The sequence below is a fragment of the Saccostrea cucullata genome, unplaced genomic scaffold, assembly GCF_032062105.1.
Source record: "Saccostrea cucullata isolate Sc308-1 unplaced genomic scaffold, CSIRO_AGI_Scuc_v1 ctg6873, whole genome shotgun sequence".
Lineage (NCBI taxonomy): Eukaryota > Metazoa > Mollusca > Bivalvia > Ostreida > Ostreidae > Saccostrea > Saccostrea cuccullata.
The window spans coordinates 21,390-31,132 of record NW_026928010.1 but is presented as its reverse complement, the minus strand read 5'-3'; the positions used below and the strand labels follow the sequence as shown (position 1 = coordinate 31,132).

At 34.7% G+C, this 9,743-nt stretch overlaps 1 pseudogene; it reads right to left on the bottom strand.

Annotated features, from left to right (window-relative positions):
* Positions 1–574: 574 nt before the first annotated feature.
* LOC134276155 (zinc finger protein 277-like) lies at positions 575–8,827 on the bottom strand (annotated as a pseudogene).
* Positions 8,828–9,743: the final 916 nt, after the last annotated feature.

Sequence of the window (9,743 nt, the reverse complement as noted above, 5' to 3'; positions counted from 1 at the left end):
TATGTTGTTGAATTCAATACATTGTTCTGCCACTGGTTGAGATATTTATGTTTGTTATGGGAGTATATATTGTTATTTTTATCAATAAACCTTAGCCAGAATATTGTGTTTAGAATTTTTAAACGTTTAAACGTTTAAACAAAGGTCATCACTCAAGAATATAATTATTTGCCCTATCGTTAGGTTGATTAATTATATATCCTCATTATCTTATTAATTAAAACTTGTTTGTTCTTTTAACATGTTCATCAATCTAGCCTCAGAACTTAATCTGTGGGTCTTTTTTTGGTATTGGACCAATGCTCATGATCAGACCTTCCTTGCTAATTGTCAAAGAGATATGAGTAACAAAGATTTTCTTCATACATGAAACTGTACACAAATACAGTGCTTTCATTGATTCAGTCATTTTTGAGTAGAAGAATTTTAAATTATGGTGTATCCTCAGTTTGAAATCAAATTTTACTTTCCTTTGTCAATTAAAGTTTTTACTATAACTTTACAAAATACATCTATGGAATGTCACTTCTCTTGGTTAATGGAAAACTAAAAAAAAAATAAATAAATAAAAGTGTTTAAGCAACAAAAACAATTTATTATATCACAAATTTCATCACATGATATAAATCCTGATAAAATGTTTACACTTTCCTGATCAGGACTTGTGATCAGGATTCGGGGTTATTTCCTTGTTCATGGCCCATAGTTCCTTGAATCACTCCTGAGTCAGTGTATAACGTCCCTCCTGACAAATGCCTGATTGATCTAATGTCCCTGTCTCACTCTGCCCTGATCAGGACAGAATGTCCCTGTCTCTCACCGTCCTGATCAGGACAGAATGTCCCTCCGAACACTCTCCTGTGTCAGTATAGTGGTGATGGGGGGGAGATCCTCTGCGATGACTTGATTTCTTCCACCCTCCCCAAGTCTTCATCATCCTCCAGCTGACACAGTAAATTGTCATTCTCATAAGTAGGGAAGAAATACCTACAGAGAAAAATAGATTCCTATATTGGAATATGAATTCTAAAATTATGGTAATTATTTGAGAACTTACATTTCTCGGTGTGCCTGCTATATATCCCCAAAACATACCGGTAGTTTTTAGCTCTACTGGTCAGAGACCAGAAGAGCTTATGCGATAGTAATGCGTCCGTCGTCCGTCCGTCTGTAAAGAATTTTTCAAAACGCTACTCCTCCTAAAGTTTAGGTCTGATTTTAATATAACTTGGCACACAAATAGACTACACAAAGATACATAAAATAGTGCATCGGATTTTTATTTCGATGACCGGTGTTGCCATGGTTACTAAAAATAGAATTTTCTGTGAAATTCCTTTAAAATGCTACACCTCCTACAGTTTTGATCTGATTTCAATATAACTTGGCACACAAGTAGACTACACAAAGATTCATAAAATATTGCATCGGTTTTTGATTTCGATGAATGGTGTTGCCATGGTTACTAAAAATAGAATTTTCTGTGAAATTCCTTTAAAACGCTACTCCTCCTACAATTTTTATCTGATTTCAATATAACTTGGCACACAAGTAGACTACACAAAGATACATAAAATAGTGCATCGGTTTTTGATTTCGATGAATGGTGTTGCCATGGTTACTAAAAATAGAATTTTCTGTGAAATTCCTTTAAAACGCTACTCCTCCTACAATTTTGATCTGATTTCAATATAACTTGGCACACAAGTAGACTACACTAAGATACATAAAATAGTGCATCGGTTTTTGATTTCGATGAACAGTGTTGCCATGGTTACTAAAAATATAATTTCCTGTGAAATTCCTTTAAAACATTACTCCTCCTACAATTTTGATCTGATTTCAATATGACTTGGAACACAAGTAGACTACATAAAGATACATAAAATAGTGCATCCATTTTTGATTTCAATGAATGGTGTTGTCATGGTTAATAAAAATAGAATTTTCTGTGAAATTCCTTTAAAACTCTACTCCTCCTATAATTTTGATCTGATTTCAATATAACTTGGCACACAAGTAGTCTACACTATTATATATAGAATAGTGCATCAGATTTTGATTTCGATGAACGGTGTTGCCATGGTTACTTTCCTGTGAAATTCCTTTAAAACGCTACTCCTCCTACAGTTTTGGTCTGATTGCAATATAACTTGGCACACAAGTAGACTACTCTAAGATATATAGAGTAGTTCATCGGTTTTTGATTTTGATGAAAGTGTTGCCATTGTTACTAAAAATAGAAATGTGTGAAATTCCTTTAAAACGCTACTCCTTCTACAGTTTTGGTCTAATAGCAATGGCTTCTTTTCTCATCCTTTGTTATAAGCACAAACCAGTAGAGCTACAGTCTCAACAGAGACTTCTGGTTTTTAAAGATATCATGAATTTAGCATCTTCCTTAGTAGGGCCTGAACCGCAGGGAAATTAATTTCACAGGTTGGATATGTCTAGGAGTACAGAGTGAAGAAGATTTTCTATAATTGTTACACTTTCAAAAATGACCAGTTTATCCCAAATCTGTGGTAATTAATTTTGCACCTTTAGTGAAGGGGTTCATTGTTCATTATATAATCATACCAGCAGTTCTTAAAATAGCTCGGTAAGGTTCAGGAGTGAAACAATTTTTGATGATTGCAATATTTTTTTTTTTCCAACAGCCCTCAAATAGGCTTAATCACATCAAACTTTACAGACTGTGAGTACACAGTGCATTCTATGGTACTTACTGGGGTTGGTCCCACACAGCTGTATCAGGAAACCTGTCCACATGCTGCTGAGTGTGCATATGTTCCATCAACTCTCTCTTGTCTGCAAACTTCTCTCCACAGCCATAACAGTTTCCTAAGTAGACCTGAAAGAAATTCAGTGACAAATAAGTCATTACAGATCCCTAAGTAGACCTGAAAGAAATTCAGTAACAAATCAGTCTTAAAAGTTCCCTAAGTAGACCTGAAAGGAATTCAGGAACAAATCTTAGTCTGAGCAGCACAGCAAGTCAAACAAAACATGTGTACTCTAGATGCCCCCTATACAAAAAACTCACCTGTCTTCTTATAAAGTTGATTAACTTGATCTGTTGGTAAAAGTTCAAGTTCAGTCGCAGTTTCACCTCCTTCAAATCAAAGTCATGCAGTTCCTAGTGTAGGAGGAAAATTTAAATTAAAGTTTATCCTTAAATTACATCATTCTGGTTATAATAAAAATTACAATAACACCAAAAAACAAAATCTACTTTATTCTGACCTGCATATGAGCCGTGAGATTTGTTTACTAGGATTATTCTGACCTGCATATGAGCTGTGAGATTTGTTTTCTAGGATTATTCTGACCTGCATATGAGCTGTGAGATTTGTTTTCTAGGATTATTCTGACCTGCATATGAGCTGTGAGATTTGTTTTCTAGGATTATTCTGACCTGCATATGAGCCGTGAGATTTGTTTTCTAGGATTATTCTGACCTGCATATGAGCCGTGAGTTTGTCAGCCACACAGGAGGAGAAATCACAGAAGAGACACACCGCCTGTGACCCCGCTTCTTCCCAGTCTCCCCAGCTTCTGAAATTAACAGGTACTCAACATACACTGACAGTCAATACAAAAGCCTGACCAGTGCATTGTATCAATTTCTCTACATGGGTTTAAAAATTCCTGTTTTTTTCACTCCCCCCCCCCCCCCCCCCCCAAAAAAGCTAGTTTGTCTATATTTTCTACAATTATATTAATCTTTTAAATATAATTGGTCCACTGTGTCTTGAATTTACAAATTATTGTTAAGGACAAATTTAAAAGAAATTAACACCAAGCGATTCCAATATACCAATACAGTATCGTCATACAGACCCTCATAGGACCCTTCAGAGATCAATAACAGAGATTCCAAGAATCTGATTAAAACAGTGACATGGTTCCCCTCTCTTACTCATCATTATCTGTCTCTGTGTCCTCTCCTCCCTCCTCATCTGGCTCTGCCTGGATCACCTGCCAACTCCTCCCCATCTCCTGTCAATCAACAATTATCATACAATCACAAACTGTTATACACCTCCAAATTCCTCCCCATCTCCTGTCAATCAACAATTATCATACAATCACAAACTATTATACACCTCCCAACTCCTCCCCATCTCCTGTCAATCAACAATTATCATACAATCACAAACTGATATACACTTCCCAACTCCTCTCAAACTTCTGTCAATCAAATATAACATACAATCAGAAAAGATATACATTTACACTCCTAACTCCTCCCAATTTCAATTTTTGTTACCAGTATATTAATATACAATTATCATAAAATATTCTCTGAACTTATTCCCATTTCCTGTCAGCCAATATTTCTCATAGAATCACAAACTGAAACAAGAGGCCCATGGGCCACATCACTCACCTGAGCAATCTGGCTAGGAAAAAAGCAGTTCTAAATAAGTTTACTATTGAAAAGTTTAAACCCAATAGTGGTCCCAACCAATCATTAAAAGGGTATGATTTGAACAAACTTAATCAACACTAAGGATGCTTGTATATTTCTTTGACTACTTGTGGTTTTATTGCCCTTTACATTTGAACTTACATTGTGGCCTCATCCTACCCCCAGGGGTCATGACTTGAACAAAATTGAATCTACACTACTTGAGAATGCATCTATATGAATATGACTAATCATGGCTTTGATATTCTTGAAAAGAAGTTTTTTTTTCTATATGTCTCTATGTAAAACTTGGATTCAATGTTGTGGCCCCGCCCTACCCCCCAGGGGTCATGATTTGAACAAACCTAAACCTACACTACCTGAGGATGCTTCCATATAAATATGATCATTCATGCCTTTGCTATTCTTGAGAAGAAGATTTTTAAAGAATTTCCCTATATATTTCTATGTAAAACTTTGATCGGCCATTGTGGCCCCGCCCTACCCCCAAGGGTCATGATTTGAACAAACCTGAATCTACACTATCTGAGGATGCTTCCTTGTAAATATGATCGTTCATGCCCTTGCTCTTCTTCAGAAGAAGATTTTTAAAGAATTTCCCATATGTTTCTCTGTAAAACTTTGATCTGCCGTAGGGGCCCCGCCATTACCCCGGGGGTCATTATTTGAACAAACTTGAATCTACACTACCTGAGGATGCTTCCCTATAAGTTTCATCTTTCCTGGCAGAGTGGTTCTTGAGAAGAAGATTTTTAAAGAATTTTCCTATATATTTCTATGTTAAACTTTGATCGGCCATTGTGGCCCCGCCCTACCCCCGGGGTCATAATTTGAAAAAAATTGAATCTATACTACCTGCATGAGGATGCTTTCTTATAAGTTATCTTTTACTGGCACAGTGGTTCTTGAGAAGATGATTTTTAAAATATACCATCAAATTTTCACTATTTCTGAATTATCTCCCCTTGAATAAGGGTGTGGCCCTTCATTTGAAGAAACTTGAATCCCCTTAACCTAAGGATACTGTGCCAAGTTTGGTTGAAATTGGCCCAGTGATTCTTGAGAAGAAGTCGAAAATGTGAAAAGTTAACAACAACGACGACGACAGACAACGGACAAATTTTGATCAGAAAAGCTCACTTGAGCCTTTGGCTCAGGTGAGCTAAAAACTGGAACAAAGCCAAATTACAGTCTTCACTTTCTGACAACCTTAAACTTGAGTTTTCTGTTTTGACCTCTCATTTCTTGATTTTCATCTCTTTGACTACAGTAAATCATGCACTGGTTACAGCAAACATGCTTATAATGAATTCATTCATTCAGTAAAGTGAGTTTTATTCGGATATACTTTAAAGTTTTATTTATGTACACTTAAAGTGTATTAAAAACTATGCTTTAAACTTATCAAAATTATCCTTTCTGACCTGTTTGCATTTCACTAACATGAGAATGGCAAATTACAGTTTCTCAGGAGCTAACTATTAAAGGACAAAGAATTTTTTAGAAAGAAAAGCAGCAGTATGAAAAAAAGAGGAACATATCCATTTTACATGTACTATATATATGTAGCCTACTAGTATACTTATAACATAGATCACTCACCAGGTAGTTTATGATGTAGAACTTGTCATACTTTCTGTTTTTGGGGTTGACTTTTTTATGTTGTTTTTTCCTCATGTGTTCCTTTAAAACTATCTTGTCTTTGAATGTTCGCTCACAGTATAAACACTGTAAACTAGGGAAAAAAAAGTGTCACATGTCAATTCCCTGAAGATTTGATATAATACCTTTACATAACTATTCATGATTTAGCTTTCCTCTTTCACTGTCTCACAGTGTCTGATTTGCAACAACAAATATTTACAGTCACTGTGTACCAGTAAGTTTCAAGTCAGGAGTGAAATTTCTTGTTTCTTGTAATCTTTATACTGGGTTAAAATATAAAGAAAAATTAAAATGTTTGAACATACTTGTCTAACTTTTCTTGTAGGTCATCAAGGAGTTCATCTGTGTAAACTGCAAGGAATAGTAATGATTAAAAAATGTGTCTAAATTTCTGTGTACAATTAAAAAAAACCTTTATAATATACTATTGCCAACCTGTACAGACACTTGACAAAGTAGAATGTATATAACACTCTTTTGGGCCAACTTAAAAAGTTTTTCAACACAATTTAAACAGCAGCAGAATATATAAATGCTACAAATATATTTCATCTAGTATCAGATAAACTTTAAAGTTTATCAACACAATTTAAACTGCAGTATATATATATAAATGCTATAAATATATTACATCTAGTATCTGATCAATGGCAGGAAGTATTTTTTCAACATGGAGATGGATGACATAGATTTGATCTCCTGCATTTAAGAATGCATGATTATGTTTATGTTTATATATGCAAGATATTTAGCAATACATGTATCCAGTATTCTTTCATTTCATAGCTAAAGCTGCTTTCTGCCAAGGATGCTAAACAGAATATGTAGCCAGGTCTACAGTATCCCAGCCATTTGAAAATGTTTTCACCAAATTCGGTCTTGGATCTGAGAGTCATTTTGGTTATATGCATCAATAATCAATTACAAATGTACATAATTAATGAGCAAAAAATTTTAAATATCATACCCAGATTATCTGGCCGCCCAACACTGAATCCGTGATCATGGGTCATGTGATCAAACATGTCAGCCCTGAAACAAAAACAGCACTGTGAAAATACAGACATGTATCCAAAAATATTAAAATGACATTACCTCAACTGTAACCTGTAAAGTGATCATTACTGTAACAGTACAGAAAGAATCGATCTCCAGAAGTTGTCGAGATAATACCTCACCTGTTTCCAGTAAAATGATCTCTACAGAATAGACAAGTTCTACAGAAGTTTTCATCTTCTCTCTCCTTTTGCTGCTGGGCTAAAACTTTTTCCTATTGTAAAATAAATAAAACACTTTTAAAATACACTTAAAAAAATAAAGGAGGACATTAGATTGATTTTTTCTGGGTCATGATTCTTGTGGATATCAGTTTTATTCACATGGCATTGCATTTCTAGCAGTACTCTTAACTTACTAGTTTCTTTTTCTGTAAAAATTCTCTCAGTGTTTTATCTTCAGCAAGGACATCACACAACAAGTAATACTGTTCATTTGAATCTATAACAAGAAACAAACATTGGTAAAGGACTACTCAGTCCTGTCAATGCTAAATACATGTATTGGCATCAGCTCTATTTTGCAAGCAGCAGTTTTTAATAAAAGTAAATACCCTAGCTCATCTGTGAAAACTAAACAAGCACTTTATTCACTTCCTACTGCAATCATCAAACAGCTCTGATAATACTTTTTATTTGCTGCCAAATGTTTACCTTTAATTGTAAATACTGAGTCAAATCTAAAGACAAGAAGCATAACTTTTTTTGAAGACCTGACAAGAACACTATACCACAACACATACGACTCCAATAGCTGACAGTATCAGAGTTGACTCCTGTCAAGTTTTTTTTTATCTTTTCCTTTTACATGTATGCAACAGATTTCAAAGAACAAAGTTTACCTTTTAAGTTTTCTTGTTTGGTGCTGGTAGTAATAACAGAACAAAAATTTGTAACATCCTCTTCTAAAAACCGCTGTCTCCAGTAGGTGAGATACCTGTATGTACAAAAAGAAATGTATTGTACAACAGGATAAGTGAGTCCTTATTGCTGTGGCAGTCATCTCCAAATATCATGAAAATTATCAGGGTATTACTATATCCAGCTAAGCCATACTAGGAAGTAGTAACTGTCTCTTTGTAACCAAAGACAAAAAAATACTGGTACAATGTAGATAAGACATTCACAAAACAATATGCACCTGATCTTCAATATTTGTGTTTAAAAACTCAATACGATCACATTTTGCAGTAAATGTACTTTATTCTAACTGTTAGTATAACCTGATGTAACTCACTTTTTTAGATCAGTGATGAGGTTGACATCTCCTATGACAAACTTGTGTTCCAGGGCCAGATGCTTCAAAAGATCCTCTTTCTGGCTGCTGATATTGAATTTGTCTGGACAAAACAAACACTGAACCTCTTTAGAACTTTGTGTTGGAGATTCCCCTCGACTTGTTACCTCAGATTCATGGTAGAACAAATTCAAACTTTCTAATATGGGTTTATCTGAACCTACAATATAAGAAATTCTATAAAACAAAAACTATTTACATAATGTTATGGAATCTACATGCTCACTGTGAACCCTTTTTAAGGAAGCAATTCATGTATTATGACCAAATTCTACTTAGGGTAGTAAACAGAATGGAAAGTCTTTTAAAATCAGCTGTTAGTCTCAACACTCACTTTGCATTTTCCAACTGTAATAAACTAGTCCTCATACTAATTAACTCGTTCCAAAACTCATTCGTAATTAAATGAATCGAATAAAACCGCATATAAGTCTCCGGTTTCTTTTAATAATAATATTCAAGTAAAAAATTGCATATCGTTAAAGCTGGAAAAAAACGTGTCTTTTTATTGGCAATTACTGTACATTCGCAGATTCCTTACAGTCTAGCGAATTGGACAGGGAACTAGTTTATATGTTGATATACACCAAAACGAGACATCATGGCGACAAGCTATCATATTCGAAGGATGTTTCTTCTTGTGTTTTTACTACCCATACTCAGCGCTGGAACCAATATGCCAGATAAAGAAAAGTAAGCTTTATATCTCTAAACGCTAATTAAATTCAAGTAAGCATTTTTCAAGGAGAAGTACATTTTTTTCGGGTACTGAAGCTGACAGGTTGATTTTGACATTATACAAGGGTGAGAGGCACCCATGGGTTACTAATTAGAAATTACTGAAACAGAGATTGACTTCGCAAATGATTATTTTATCTGCGCTCAGTAATATAGTATACATATAAATCATGTTTAAAATACTAATGGAGACTGCATTATAGGTTTTAAGCACTGAAGCTGGAAAGATGGAATGCTTGTTATTTGACACCACTTATTATGTGTTGTGTATAATAACTGACACATGTGGAGGAATCAGGCAATCCCTGGCAAGCTCTGTGGTGTTATATGTAGGAAAGACATAACTAGAGCTGGACTTAGTGATTAATTTTCCCAATAATTACCAATCATACTTAATAGTCTTTTCATCATTCGTGTCAAACCAAATGTTCCAATATATAAAAGGGGACAATCAATTTAAAGTGTGATTTTTAGACGGTGGCTATATATAGCCACAGGCTATTGCTGCTGGTCTGTGTAAACACACGGGGACCCTTGCGGCGATTTTTGCGGA